Source organism: Pteronotus mesoamericanus, unplaced genomic scaffold (genome assembly GCF_021234165.1).
Source record: "Pteronotus mesoamericanus isolate MK-2021 breed Mesoamerican mustached bat unplaced genomic scaffold, CSHL_Meso_final contig_74, whole genome shotgun sequence".
Lineage (NCBI taxonomy): Eukaryota > Metazoa > Chordata > Mammalia > Chiroptera > Mormoopidae > Pteronotus > Pteronotus mesoamericanus.
Genome location: NW_026555247.1, coordinates 8,280,001 through 8,296,642, shown reverse-complemented (window position 1 = coordinate 8,296,642; position 16,642 = coordinate 8,280,001). Strand labels below are relative to the sequence as shown.

The following is a 16,642-nucleotide window of genomic DNA, read 5'->3' as shown; positions in this document are numbered from 1 at the left end:
TCATTTTTTATTTCCCACCGAATTTTACATAGATATTATAAAAATGGTTTGGGTAGAGCTCTCTGAAGTCACTCTAGGCCAGTGTTTTCAGGGATTTTGTATTAATCACAGGGGCTAGAGCTAAAAGAATAATTTTTTTCACTTATTTGCAATGTCCTATTATCCCTTAATTCCTCTGGGGTTACCCCCTATGTTTTTTAATTTGATAAGCACTTAGTAATAACACTAAGAGTTTTACCAGCCAATTAAGCTTTATCAAGCAGATCTTTTTCTACTAGTAAAATGACAATTGCTGTTTCTTTATACTGTTTTTGTTACTCATTTGTGTTTTTATACTATGAGTTTTTTTATTTCATACTCACTTCATGGTATTTTATAATATAAATAATTGTGATATACTATTAAAATGTCTAATTAACCTCATGCTCTCTAATATTAAACTCTAAACCAGGAAAGAAAAGTCAACATTTTAGATTCTGGACTTGTTTGGGGGTAAACAAGTTGTATTACACACTAGCAGTATTCTAAACACAGGTTTCTCCAACTATCATTACTGATCACTGAAATCAACCATAACAAAACTTATCAGGCTCTTGCAGATATTAATAAAGATAAATTCAAAAGCATGTTGGAAAATTGATTAATAGTTTTTCAATAGGATATGCTTTATAGTTTTCAAATGATGGGTCTCTAGGAGGATTATTGCTTGTAAAAGACTAAGTGCTTAATTGTGCAAAATTGAATGTACACGTAACAGCTAAAATATTGATCCTTTCTCTCTATGTTTTCCAGATTTAAATACTAATATTATTAGAGATTTTATTATACATTAAATAGCATATTCTTAAATGTGACAGAATAACATTGACAACTTTCCTGAGTGTTTAAAAGATGGCAACATGTAAGAGATTTTCAAATAATGTGTTTTCTTGCAGTTCCCTTCTATTTTGCATTCAAAAAAATACTCTACATAAAATTTCAAAACTGTTTTTCTTGGAGGCGGGGGATAGGCTTAAAAAATGAATTCTTCTTGCCAAAAGATAAATGCTAATATTTTCCATCTCTTTATCTCTTGAGTAGCATTTATCGTTTATTTGTGGCAGTCATTCATAATTCTGCCCCTGTGCTACAGCTTTACATGTGCTTCAGTGAAAACATTTCTTTGCAGCTTATGGACTATTTAGTGAAACTTTGTGGTTTATGCTTCTGATTAGTTGTATTTAATGAAAGGGTTCTGGATTTATGATTTATCCCAGGACCCAGATGACACAATCGAATATAGTTTTTGCCACAATATTAATGTTTTTGTGCATATGTAGAAATCCGATTTGAATGTTGGGCATGAGGGGACTTTTTGATTTTCCAGTTTAAGTATCATTTGTCCATAATGTTCATTGGTTTGTCCTTCTTTTTAAATTGCTCTATATCCTTCCCTTTGTGTTTCTCTTAAATTCCTTGCATCATTAGTGCTTTCCCAAGGCTTTTTCCCTTCCACTTTATGGTGGATTAATACGGCACTCACTTCCTCTTGGGATCTGAGCATTTAACAATCCACCTTCCATCAGAGAAGCAAATTCTACTCCTTTTCACAGAGGACCTAGTTATTTAATATTCATGCTATTTTTAATAATAAAATATATAATTCTCTTGCACTTAAGGCCTAAACAAATGAATGGCATCCATTTAATTGTTCTAGTTGTTGACCATGTCCTTAAACTCCGTAGTGCTGTTAATATCGAGAGAGAGAGAGATTGTGTAATGGGAGGATGTCACAAAGGCTAAGATTTCTTTTTTTTTTTTTTTAATCCCAGTGTGATACTTAGTCTTTCAAATGAGGCAGGCAGCATTATTTTGTTGGCTAAAATACCTGCATTGAGGGTAAGCATTCTTAGGTTGTATATCTGTGTATGCTTTTTGTCTAATCAAAAAATAATCTGAACTAGACATTTAGCAGGGAAGAGAGATTAGAGGCTATATGAAATCCTCTTACTTTTTTTGTTGAGAGGGTATATGGTGTTTTTACAGATTTTGTTTTACATTTCAATCAGTCTGAAGGAAGGATTGTGTCGTTTGATGGAACACAAAGTCTGCATATGACCCAAAGAGGTGTAACTTTAAATTCCCTCTTTAACCAACTCATTTGCATTTGCTTCTCTGTAGCACACATTGTTGGTGTGTTTTTTTTTAATTTTTAAAAAATGTTGTATGGTTTATGCTATTACAGTTTTCCCATTTTTCCCCCTCTGCCCTCCTCGACCCAGCCATCCCTCCACTTCCATAGTCAATCCCCACATCGTTGTCCACGTCCATGGGTGAGATAAGGTATAGCACAGATGTTTTAATGCAATTTCAATGTCAGGCAATCTCCATGCTTCTTTCTGGATGTGCTGGTCTTAGGCTATTGGGACATTTGTGAAAGGAAAGCCATCAATGTTTCTACCAGGTTCATAGCGGAGACACTGTGCTTAAGTGATGTTTTACAACTAGGTGTGGACACGTGGCCTGAGCTGCAGGAATCATTACTCAACAAAAATGTATTAGGGATTTGACTTACGTCTATTAAGGAAAAAAAGAAAACCTCACTCTTCACCACATTGTGACACAGTTTCAGTGAGAAATCAGATGAGTAACTATTTAGGGGCTTCTTTTATTCTTTACACACACACAAACACACATACACACACACACACGCCGGAAAACATTTTAACAGCTTTCCTGGGGAAAAGTCTCCCTTTTTTCAAAGTCTGAACAGTCAGTCTCTCTCTCTCTCTCTCTCTCTCTCTCTCTCTCTCTCTCTCTCTCTCACACACACACACACACACACACACACACACACCGGAAAACATTTTAACAGCTTTCCTGGGGAAAAGTCTCCCCTTTTTCAAAGTCTGAACAGTCTGAGAAAATTTTTCTTGTCTTCCTTTGTTCCTTCTACATAGTTTATGCTGGCTTTTGACCTGAGCATAAAGAAAGAAGCCATTGTGTATTATGTTCTTTAATTCATTATTCACCCATCTTTTTCTATCAGCATAGTAAATATTTATTGTTATTTTCTTCTTTAAGGTTTTTGTTATTATTATTATTTGCTATGGTTTAGCACAGATAGAGATGAAACCAGAGAATTTAAATGTGTTTAACCCAGCAAAGGGATTGCCTCATATAAAATTATGAGGCTCAACAGCAGTAGAGTAAATTTGTAAGTGCTCAGAATAAAGGGCTGTTAGGCATGCGATAATATAAAGAGATGACATTGCCAAGAACTATTTATGAGAAGCTTAATTTTTTCACTCTGATAATTCTTGACCAATAATTACCAGCCTCTAATTATCTATTTTAGTTAGAAAGAAATTTCGATCACTACAGAGGTTGGCATTGCAACTAGCGCATAAATCCCCAAAGAGACGAATGTGTTCCAAACAGCCACAAACAACTGTCTCATGAAACATAGTGAGCAAATTGCAAGCGGCTGGTGGTAGACAACCAGCAGTACACTCAACATCGAAGGCCAGTCAGCTTGACAAAGAAGTGATCAAAGGGGAGAGATGCCATTATCCTTGGAACTGATTGCCACAGTCATGGACTTTGGAGGGCAAGTGACCGGGTATAACCGTGGCCATTTCCAGCCTTCCCTTTCAAAGTTCTTGGGCAGAGACTATGAAGGGAATGGCTACAGACCATGTACCTAAGAATTCTTTTTAAAAAGTGACTTAGAAATTATTACTTAATGTCTTATCTTTATATATTTTTCATCTGATCGAAAAGGCCCATGTTGTAATAGCAAAATTGTATCTAAGGTGGCAGAGTACATTGTGTTGTGGGAAAAAAATAGGAAAATCCAGAAATAGCCACTAATAAACATGTTCCAGATGGACCCAGGGTAACGCTTAGAGCATCTGGGAGAAGCAAATATATTTATCTCTTAGAAAAGCAAAACTAGAATTGAGGACTATACATGACATCAAATATGAAAATATTGATACAAAGATATTGACAATTGTTATTCAGATCTCTAATACTCAGCATTTGGGTGGTAGTTATAATTTTTAAAAGGCCATGAAAAGATTCAGGTCTTCTATAGTGCACATGAGAAGACATATACCCTGTGTATTATGTTCCACATGATATATATCGCTGATGCCAAGATGAAGAGTGCATTAATCAGTTTTGTACAGTGTGGTGAATTTTAGTCTGTTTTTGTGGCAAGTGACATTTATACATTCTGCAATTTGCTTGATGCCTAAGGTCACAAATGGCATTCTTTTCCTTCCATTTCTTTAGTGGATAGTGTGCTATGTGACTAATCTTCATTATAGTTTTGTGACATTCAGTATCACCTCTGAAACATTTCAGCTTGAGTGCTCTTGCTTTAGCATAGACTAAAAGCAATATTTCAGGTCTATAGAGGTTTTGGATTTTATATGTCTTAAGGGGAAATATCCAAAGATATGGATCTCTGCATAAGAAGAGAGAGGGCCATGTTGCCCTTAAATGCTCAGCGTTCATTGGCTGTTCAAAAAAAAAGAATAGAAGTGAATCGACAATAATACATATATGTGTGGGTGTATATGTGTGTATATGTCTGCCCTACCCCAAGAAGCTCAAAGTCATTAGATTCTTTGGAGTTTACATTAATTCTAAATGAGAAGACTATTGAATTTGGCGGGGGGTGGGGGTCATCTTCATTTGATTGCTTACAAAACTCAGGGAATTAAGAAACAAACATTTGGTGTTAAATATGATGAAATACTGGCTTATTTCATCAAGAACTGGATTAAAAAAGATGAAATCTGGGCAGTTTAATGGTAACAGAAAGCTACCCTCATGTGAGCAATGCTGGCTTATTTGAAAAGCCCATAAAGGGTTTCTACATGGACCATACAAAAGGGATACTTTCTCTTTAATAGCCATCTGTACAGGAGAGATGAGAAGTGGGCCAGGTCATCTCTCCTCAGCTGTCATGATATTAACGTAGGTAATGGAGCAAGCTCGGCGTTCTGCTGGGTGTTGTTTTTCATAGATGTTCATCGATTTACACAGATAATTCTATTTATTTCTTAGAGTTGGTCCAAGTGAACCAGGCAGAATAACAAAACACCAAAGCATTTCAAATGACTTTATCTTTGTTTGTAACGTAACTTTTGTCTAAAAAATGGTGTCACACCTACTGTGCAGATGGCTGCATGATTTGTAAACCAGCCAAAACATTTAAACAAATGTGCGATCTGGGGATAGATTAAATAAAGGATAAAATGGAGTGTGGGCCACAAATTCTAATAATCAGATGATTTTAAGTTGTGTGCAGTGTGGAGTGCTGGTCGCAGTGATAGCAGGGAAAGCTTGCCAATGACAGCAAGGCGCCTGATAGATCTCAGGATGGAGCCAGCGGCCCGGTAGGCCTCAGTTTGAGAACCGCGCATTTGCTGTACAGCTGGCAGCTCTGTATGGGGACATCAGATAAAACTTATGTAAAATGAAGTGTTATTGCTTAGTATGAAATTGTTCAGAGAGGGAATTTGCAGACAGTAACTGAAAACAGAATTCATGGTACCAATGAAGCAGACTGTAAATATGAAGAGGGTTTAATTATCTGCGCAATTTAACAAAAATTCAAGATGTATTCAGAAAGGACATACAGAGGCATAAATCGAACGCAGCTACACTGCTTACCGAGTGCAGAGCGAGGCCACAGGAACTTATCACTGCTACTCTCAGATCAGCCTTCCCAAAGACAAAGACAGTTTAAAAGAAAATAAGAGGAAAAAGAATTAAAAAAAATCTTTTTGGAATAAGACAGCTTTGAAGAGCTCATGTTGCTTATTTGGATTCTTACTTCTTAAATAGCTTTTAAAGAAAATGTTTGAGACTCTCTCCGAATAAGCTACTAAAAGACAAATTAGAATGTTTATCTTTGTTTTATATTTTAGCCTGCATCTAACAGCTTTGATTTACAAGAATAAAAAATACTGGCAGTTAGTGGAGTTTCTAATTTACAAGCCCCTGACATAGCCTCTTAGACATTCCTTGTGATGTTGATTTTCTGTGAGACTGAGGGTTCTGACTGAGCCCACAGACAGGATGAAGATTCAGTGTCTCGTTACATTTTAGAACACGCTGCCCTTACCGGGGCCTCAGAAGAATGTGGCACCGGAGCGGAATGACTGGATGCCAGCCTTCCTTCCTAGGCTCCATACAGAGACACAGGGAGGAAAGGCTGAGCCAGATGGATAATTCCGTGTGCCTGGCAGAGACACAATGGTGGGGCTTCCGGCTCTCATTTTGTCCTGACCTTTGACTTGCTGTAGAATATGCCACGAGTGTATCTGTTTTGTTACTCACTGTCTGATATGTTTCTTATCAAACGTGGATATACGTTTCTGAATGAAGTTGGCGAGTCATTTCTGAATGGAGGGCCAAAAGAGTCATCAGCAATAGATAAAAGTGCAGTTCCTTGCACAAACACATCCATATACACATGTGCCTCGTGATCTGCTTTTTTACAGGATCAGTTCACACATGAATAGAGAGACGGTCTCTCCTGACCTATTTCCATAGGTTATTTCCCAGTTTCGGGGCCATTAATAGCAGTAAACAAAGGAAAGGGAGCCAATATGGAGAATGGGTGTCGAACTTCAGCTGCTCATATTGTTGCATTTGGTGAGCTGATGGGGTTTCATAGGTCACCTTTAGAATTATGCCTATGACAGCAGTAGCTACCTGCCAAGATTGCAAGGTATCTCACAGCTCTCAGGATGGCGCCTGTGGCCCGGTAGGCCTCAGTTGGAGGGGTACACATTTGCTGTACAGCTGGCAGCTCTGTATGGGGCAGCCGTGTGGGCTGTTAGGGAGCTGGAAAGGAGACAAGCATGAAATTTCTTCTAACCCCAACTCTGTTTTTCTGTACTGTTGGCTGCTTCTCAGTTCCTTGACAAAAAAACCAATCAGGCACCCTTTAATCCGCCTGTGATTACCAGTGGTATAAAAAGAGAAGCATAATGAGGAAAAATGCCTCGTTTTGTTGCCTTCAAAAGCCAACAAATTGGAGTTAACTTGACAGGAAGTGGCTTAATAATTAGATTATTTATTTATTCCTGACACATATCCCCCTGTTACTAGTCTCAGGAGACCCTGTAGATGGTACGATTTTCAAGCTGCCATTACTTCGCTGTCTTCTGTGAACAAAGAAGCTACTGTCTATCAGTCAATTAAATGCACTCTTTAAGCAGAGGCTGCAAAGTCCTCAGTGGAGGGAGCCCTGGGACGTTGTGGCTGATGATTCCTTTCTCTGTACTGTACATCACACTCTCAACTACGGTCCCCACAGAGATGGAATAAAGTCATGCATTAAAATATCACTTGTTGATTTGTTTGCTAATGAAGAGCCATTGAAATGTTTGTGTATTTCTATGGCAAAATTGTTGATAAAAGGGCCTACTTGCCTGCATATCTTAGTTCATCTGCCGTGAGTGCTTGTTTAAGAATTATTAAAATTAAAATCAACAAACAACTGAATTAAAAAACAGCTCTGAGATAACAGGAGTTTTCTTACTATTTTCATCAGATTAAGTGAATAAAGGCAGGAAAAATAGAGAGATGGTGCCATTTCAATCCCTTGCTTACATTGTATTAATCCAGACAGTTTGTCTCCTCAGATATAAAAATATAAATCTTTCTCAGAGTATCGGGGTGATACACCTTTTAAGTATTGAAAAATATTAGAATCCCTTTGTAAGAATAATATACTTAGAATTTTTTTTTTCTTTAAGATGAACGACATTTTCGTAGCAGTTTCTCTAACTCAGTGAATATGCACAAAAGTTTTTCTCAGGAGCTTAGCGGAGGCTTTTACAACCAAACTAATAAAACATCTGTGATGTATCAGACACAGTCTCTCAGCCACGTGGATTGTACAGACATGTGACTTTTCTTCTCTACATGTTCCTCTTCCTACTTTCCTTTTTCTTTTTTTAGAAGTGACTTTTCGATGTTTTTATCCCTTAAAGAAGCCATCGAGTTCTTACTACTTGCTGGTTACTGTGTACAAAGCATGTTTTTGCTGGACTTCTCTGACTCCCAGTAACAGGTTTCATATCTTCATATCAAGAGTATATCTGTTGTTAGGTTGGGGGTCTAGATGTCTAGGCTGAAAATCTCCCATAATATTATGACAATGCTCTGATGAAATATTTACCTATGGCCCTGCCATTTCAAGGGATAAATTTGGAATTTAAACCAAAGCCACTGAACATTGAAAAGTGTCCCCTGTTCTTTCCATCAGATTTTGTAAAACAGTAATCAAGTCTTTAACTATATTTTCATGATTACCTGACAACAGGCTGTAAAGAATTAATTCAAGGCATCATCAAATGCCCATGTTCCTTAGTTGTTTCAAAAAATTTTTTTTTTTATTTATAGATTTGAGAGAAAGAGAGAGGGAAGGGGAGAGAGAGAAACATCAATTTGTTCCACTTGATGCATTCATTGGTTGATTCTCATATATGCCCTGACCAGGGATCGAACCCACAACCTTGGCGTATTAGGATGACACTCTGACCAACTGAACTCCCCGGCCAGGGCCCATTTTCCTTATTTCTACCCTGTTATTCCAAGTCATTTTGTTAGAAAAAGCTTAGCTACTCGGAGGTGTTCTGTAATAGAAAATGAATTTGAAACACTTTCATTAATTGGTGATTAATATATTTCAGGATTAGTTGAAACAGGGCCCTACCTCCTGCCCAGTCAAGTATGTTCTGGTTAATATCCAATTATCTGCACCTTCGTAGTTATTATGTCTTAATATTTCGGATATGATAACCAGAAACTTGAGAGTAATGCTAATGAGGAGCATAGAGCAGGAATTAACCAATGACATACTCAATGATCCTTGGTGAAGAAAGAATCTCTTTTTTCCCCTTAACACATTGCTTCAGCATCTTCCAGGCACTGACTGAAAAGTAAGACCTTCAGCTACAGCAGGCAGGAATCAGAAAAAAAGTCATTTTCTCTTTTAAATAATCGTAACCTGAATGTGCAGTGTTCAAGTTCACCTCAAAACATTCAGTTCACTTTATGGAAAATAAATATGGGAATCCAAGAGCCAGTTTATGTTTCCCAGACAGGAAACATCATTTTCTTTATCTTTTCCTTTGAACAGAGCCACAAGTTGTTACCTCTTCAAAGGGTGTTTTAACTCCGATAATCTGAAATGCCTTTAATATTTCACCAAGGAAACACACTTTTCCCTGCTCCCTTTTCTCCTCCCCCCTCCTCCCCCCCAATTTATCACCATGCTGTAGGCACGTTACATGTCTTCGTTTAATAGGTCTTTGCAGGTAGTTCTAGTTCTGAACAGCCTGACTCGGCTCCCCTAGCAGTGGCTGCTAGGGTGGCGTGTGCTGCTTCAAACCACGCGTGCACTTTGTGCATTACCCCTTTATATGCTATGCTGTATTGTAATGAAGCAACATCAGTAAATTGCAGTGAAGGGTGATTGTTGCACAGGGATGACTACTACACCTTGGGGCCCATTTGCACCAGATTATTCTTTTTATTGTTGTTATTACTTCCCATCTTCTTCACTCTCTTGCTGCCGAACTTGCTGTTGGCCACTCGCAGCACAGAGGGGATCTGGAGGGCCAGGCAGGCGTCGCTCTTTCCTCTTAGGCACACACCGGTCACCGTTCATTTCCCACCCCAGGTATCCTGGTGGCCGGCGAGTCTCTATTGGTGCTATTTTACTGTCAACTTCATTTCTAAAGTTCCTTATCCTTGTCTTCTTGAAAGAGCAGATTTACTATGAAAAAGAGGAGGTGTTTCTCTTCAAACATTTTATGTAGATGTTAGAAATCTATACTCAGGATGTTCAACTGATTTTGTCCCTTCCCCAAGAAAAGGTTTAGTAATTTACAGAAGGGACTTCGATTGGATTACTGTTTAAGGAAAAGATTTGTATTTTCAATATCTTCTTGGGTTTCATTAAAACATAAAGTCATTAGGAATATTGTATATATTAGTAATTTCTCTTAACAAAATAGCCAATTTCCTGCCCCCAACCAACTCTATCACCCAATAACCAATAAAAAAAAATAGCTTGGATTAAAAGCAGAAACCTTGTGTTCTTCTTGAACAGAGTTATGAACAAGGTTTAATGTAGGGATAATTATATGTGAATTTTGGGTGACCGTTCATCTTTTTGTATTATAATTTTAGTGCCTGTGTCCATTTGTTTTCCAGAGTGTTAGTGCAGCTGTTGTCCTGGTTCCTTTCCTAAGCCTGTGCTACTGTGCAGCATTCAAACTAAAACCTAGAATTAGAGCTGACACACCTTCAATTGAACTATCAAGTCTTTTAAAACTGTTTGGCCGGTGACGCCAGTCCCGTGCTCTCTGACCGTACACACTTCCGATTGTGGGCCAAAGAACATTGATTTCTAGCTGTCATTTCTAGTGCACATACTGTAGAATTGAAATTTAAACCTTAATCCACTCAGTAATGCAATTAATTTTTAATGTGCAGTAATACTAATTGAAATAGCCTGAATTTAGCAAGTCACCACAAGACATTTTCAAAAGCAAGAGTCTCCACTGAGAACTGAGAGGACAGATAATCATTGTTACAGTGTTTACAGGATAAATGCTCACTCTGCAGGCCTCGATTGGAAAGGGACCTTTCTTTAAATTAGACCATAGTGCATCTCCCTGTGAATAGAAATATCTTTCCAGGGAGAATTTCTACTTTTTACCCACTGGAATAGGCTAAAATTTTTCTGACTAACTTTAAAGTAAAATGGTTTTAGTTAAAAATGTCTTACCATAGTATATGCAAACATTACATTAAGCTATTGTTTTTTAAAAGCAATTATGCATAGCTTCAAATGAAGTCACTTGTCAACAATGTTATGGTCAAAAACAACCGTCTTAATGGTTGATCTCATTATATGACGTGTATTTGAGATACTATTTCCAGATTTGAGGAATATGCGTAGCTTCTCAGCTGTCTATAAATCCGTTGTCTTATTTTGGTGTGTGTATATTCCTGTGAACCAAAAATATACCCTACTTTCTTTTACTTGAAACTGTGTGCCTTTAGCTTTTGAATACTATTTCAAAATGACCTTTTTAATGTTTTCTGAGGGGCTTTTTCCTAGCCAGAGTAAAACAAATTTTGCACAGTAAAACCAAATAGGTTTCCAGTCATTTCTACACTGAAAAGGTTCTCTACCGACATTTATTTGCTAGTAAATGAGGACTTTTTAAAATGCATCAGTTCTACTGATGAATGGGCTCACAGAGTGTTCAAAACGAGCATGAGCATTACGTTAAAAAAAAAGGCAAGCACTGTATATCATGCTTTCATGGCTCTTGCATTATAGTATTTAATAAGCCGATAGTGCTGTTAAATATTTAGTAAAGGTTCCCTCATAACCCTGCCATCTATTCAAAAGGGATTTGAAGACATTTTTGCAGCACATAAGTACAAATGATGGTGGAGAACTTGCAGCAGTTGTAGCGTGGCATATTTTCTAAATGAAGTGTGGGGTAACGTGGTACAAATGGGTGCAGCAGATTCACACCTGCAAAACACCTAAATCAATTCACACTCTTCGGATTAAGGGTCCAAACTGGCTTTCATTTTGCCACTGTTAAGTCAAAGTGCTATTGGAATTATTTACATAGAGTACTAAAATGACATTATAGCATGTTTAAAAAAGAATCTTACGTTGTCATTATTTGAAGCCTTCCTAGCATCAGTTGAGCTTTAGAACAGACACTTGCTTTTTCACTGAGTAGAGGGAACGAAAGAAAAAAGGTGAGGGAAAATCAATTTATAATCGATTTAGAGTATATTACCACAGCAAATTGGGGTATAGTAAGTTAAATCTTTTCAGCATCTGTTTTGGGTGTGCAATGACAAATAACTGAATAATAGATATTGTTGTACACACTGATGTGATGCATAATAGATTATCTTTATTAGTTTTTTCCTTATAATATTTGATAGTTATTATCCAAATAACAATCAGTGTTCTTTTAATCTGGAATGAAAGTTGATTTCTAGGAACCTTATGTGAAAATACTGCCAGTAAACATGATGCTGACATCATTACCGTTGTGGTGTTGGTGGGTTAGAATTCACATTTAAACCTTTCCGTGCTTAGTAGTATTATTAGTTTTGAAGGTGTAAAGATAAAGCCTAGTATCTTGTTCAGATTTGTATTTAATGTGTTTGGTTCTTCTAGGAGCCTATTCGCTTGCTTCTAATTTTCATCCTGTTTTATATGCAGCCAGTGACCACAGTATTCGTTCCAACTACACAGAGACACATCTCATCTGCAAAACGCAGCTTACTGATCTTGTTTGCTATTTGTGTTCTCATAAGAACATAGGATTCATGTGATGGGGAAAATAGGTTTTTTTTTTTTTGGAAATTACGTGTATCACAAATGTGCTCTTATCAAGAATGGTGTAATGAAGAATGGATAAAGGAGCTAGCTTTAGGTGTACGTGAAGCAGAAGAGAAGCGAAGTGGTACAGGGTTCACACATAGGTGTGTTAATATGCAGTGCTTGATGTATGTTGACCTCAGGTTACAAGAGTAGAAAATCCCATTTTCCAGCTTGTTTCAAATGTAGTAAAAATGCTGCTTCAGTTGCTTTATGCTACTCACATTGGGAAAGGTGCTTATACTGTGATAATTATCATCAAGGAATATTAATGCGTTCAGCATTTGTAACCCAAAAACTCATTATAGCTTAAGCTGTGCATCATCTGTGAAGAGAGAACTTTGCCAGAATTCGCTCTTCACAGGGGTTGCCTCCTGCTTGCTGCAGAGTGGTCAGAGTACTGCAAGAGGTCACTTAGGCTATTTTTGAAAGCTGAAGTTTTGCAATTTTTGACTCACTACCTTCTGTCCACAGAGCTTATCATTCTTGCCTCAAAAATGTCCTCCTTCTAATGGAATGCATAGTGAAGTGCAAATAATCATAATAAATAAGAGGTAACTGTCTTCTCCTATGGAGTCCAAAAGGGTCAGCACATGTATTCCACACCAGGATAATTGAAGTATTGGTGTCTTTTCTTCTGTCATTGAGCAAAGGGATTCATTTACACCGGTTTCCTTAATGCAGGTGCCCTTGGGTTTCAGAGAGAAATGCCCCCACTGGGCCTCCACTTCAGAGCCCTCTGGCTGGAAATTGTGTAAATAAGACTGCAGGGTCAGCCTTCCTCTTTCGGCAGCACCGTCCTTAATTAGTCTGTGACAGTCTTTCACATGATCCTGCACTGTTCTTGGGATCAGGCCTCACGCATCTAAGGCATCTATCTGAGGCATAGATAGATATTTTTGTCTGTTTGTGTAAAATCATCCCCTGGGGGAATATTGATGGGATGGCAAGGAGAATTTCTGGGTGTGTCCAGAGTCCATTTTAAATTTTAAGTGTTAGTTGCATAAGAATATTGCGCCTTCACCTGAGGTGTGCAGCTTGTTGAAAAGGAGCTGTGTGCTTGTGGTGTTTTTATGTGATTAAATCCCATTGTTTTTCTCCCACTTCTCCATCGCTTGTCTTTTCCCATAAGTAACATCGCTGCGTGCTGCGTGCTACAGTTTGTGTTAGGCCGGGCAGAGAGCACGAATACTCAGTTCTATCAGGCTGTCGGGCTTTGCAGGACAGCTGCATTTCTGAGGTCAAATTGTGAACCTGGCCTTGCTCCTGGGAGGACTAGAAAAATATGTTTCATAACTTCCCACAGACCTATGCGAAGAGTAAGAAGGAAAACCATGAAGCCCATAGGCTCAGTTTAGATGAGCTGTGAGGCTGGAATTCATCAAGCAGGAGACCTTACTGTTGCTTGGGAAGCTTCCTTACTGGGAGGGGTTGGGTGCCCAGTAGGTCATCGCTGAGGACATTGAGGGACAGGGTAATCAGTCATATAGCCCAGCAGGCACAGGCACAAGTTGATAATGACTTGTTGCAACAGAAACTTACCTGTTCAAGTTACTTACAGGAAGGATTATTGATAGGACAGCAAATTCATCGTAGATGTTGTGGTCTTGTTCCACTGGAAGCAATTTGCTTTTTAAGTTGTTGTTGTTTGTTCTGTGTTTCGAATGGGGCAGAAGCTTTCTTTTATGCAGTGGAACACTAATGCCACAAAACAGATGAGCATCCTGAACCCGAGACATATTCTCAATGGTTCTGGGCCGGGATGCTGACAGCAGAGAGATACAGTGGTGGCGGGTCTTCTGTGAGGATGTAAACTTAATAATCTTTATGAATTTTCAGTAACTCATAACTCCACTTCCTCACCAAAAGGAGCATTATGAAAAGATTGTTTCTAAATCCTTCAGACATTCCCCACGGTCATGATAGATGCCATCCTTTCTACCTTGAGGCAGTGGAAAGGAATGTGTTCTTTTGCAAGCGATAAAAGTGTATGCTTTAGAAGGAGCAAATTGCATTTTCATGTGTAAGTTCACTATTTGCACTTGATGCAGTGAGATCCAAATGCGAAGAACTGCCTTTGACATGTTTTCTGTGTCCCCTGCATCATAGGGCTGCTGCATCATCATGCTGAAGTCACCATTGCATGGGACAAGTGTGACGTTGAAAACCTGGAAGTAGTATAAAGTGCATTCTGTGTCTAGGCTGTCTTGATAACTAACTTCTTTAATTATCGAAAAAGTTTAATTTATCCCAGTAATGATACATTCATTAAAATTGTGTGCGAGCATATGTGTCTTTTAAGAAAAATGTTGTAATCTTCCAAGTCTTATGGATTTGTTCACTTCTAAATGAAAAGGCAACTTTAAGTTTCTTTAAAGACTGTTTTACCTGGCCTATATCCTGAACTATCACATGTTATACTATAAATAAAGTTTTAAGTATATTCATTTCAAAGATCTTAAATTGTATGGCTCAATTCTGAAGTCTAATTCCATTTTTCCTGTCAGCAACTATGGCTTCCTAACTTTTAAGGGTCTTTCTTTAAAAGAAATGTTTGTTTTTTGTGTCTTTAAGTTCCTCTGTGTGTGTATGTGTGCGCACCCACATGCACACATGTCTTTGTGCAGAAAAGTATTGGGTGCCAGCCTTTCCCACCGAAGACTAACTGGTGCACCTCTCCCTGGTGCGTTTAACGTGTTTCCAGCAGCTTAGAGAGATGACATAAAAGTGAAGCGAAAACCATGGAGCTTATTTTGGAGTCTGATGTTTGTAAGAGAGATATTGGAAAAGGATGTTTTTTGGCTTGGCTCCCTTTTTAGATGTAATTGCTGCTTCATTAGGACTTGGAAGAGTTTCCTGTGGTTAAATTTAATCAAATGGCTCAGAATAACAAACTTGTACATTCAAAATTCCATGACAGCTCTGTACATGAAACATGATTTTTCTAAATTTAACACACACACATACACACACACCCCCAGTACTACCACCCACCAAGTGGATTGTAAATTGCTGTGTAGCATTATCTCAAAACTAATTCCTACTCCTTATTGCTGGTGTATTGATCATTGATCATGTACAGAAGTACAAGGCATGAGAAATCCATTTCAGAAGGCCTGGGGTTTGTTTTTGCTAAGAACCAAAATTTGAGCAAATATGTTGAGTGCACTAAATATTGCACTTGAATAGACTGGGATGTGATATAAAGTGGTTAGCATTATTGCCATTATACAGATGAGGAAATCGAGGCTTGAGCTACTGGCCCCAAGATTACAATGCTAGCATGCACAGTAGAATGAGACAAGCTCACACTTGACAGTTTTACATGACTTTCAGTGGTATAAGAGTAATCTCTTCCCACGTGCATGGGGTGCTCAAGTTGGGAGTCTCTGGCGAGATGTCCTTGTGACAACTTTGCTATCCTTGCATCAAAATCTGATGTTTATTGTATTTTCTAGGCAACACAACTTATTATTGGTTTAGACAAAATTTTATATTTCCATTTTAAAAGCGGTAATTAAGGTTTTGGCCTAGTTATTTTTTTTTCTACTTTCTTAAACTATTTTGAAAGAATTTTTTGGAAATGGTGGGAAATGGGCAATGAAATGACAAAAGTGGATATAAGTTCAGTGTAAATAGATGCGAGTGTAAGATATGGTTTTGTGTACTGACAGATGAATGCTCATAGTTCTGCAAAATAGCAAGTATTTATGTTTCTATCTTTTTAAAAAGTGAGTCGATAGATTTCAAAACAGTAGCTTTGAATGGCATTTAGACTCCAGAATCACACACTGTAGGGTATAAAAAAACGCTTGTGCCCCTGACATACCCTAATATGTCTAATTCTTGTCAGAAACGGAAAGAAGAAAACCCCAACATTTCTAAGAAGACTCTCTGCAGGTGTCTGTACATGAGTCCACGATAAGAAGAGTGCGCAGGGAGCAAGGCAGAGCCTCACATTCATTTCAACATGCAAAAAAGCATTGACATAACTATATGCAGCTTGACAATACAGTTGATGTTTATCACAGTTTTTTTATGGGTTTTGAGCCAATGATATAATTTATTGCATGCAAAAATGTGTTATTAGGTAGAAAAAGAATAATGAAGGGCGGTCTTCACATTACTATTTCTGTACATTTTGTATATGCTGTTATGTTAGGCGGAGGGGTTCCAAACATGCTCTAAATTGTTGTCACAAAA

The 16,642-nt window shown here is 37.9% G+C and overlaps 1 protein-coding gene across 3 annotated transcripts in view; it reads left to right on the top strand.

Moving 5' to 3' along the window:
- ZNF521 (zinc finger protein 521) overlaps nt 1-16,642 on the top strand; it is a 280,897-nt gene that overhangs the window by 155,910 nt on the left and 108,345 nt on the right. The window lies entirely within an intron of this gene.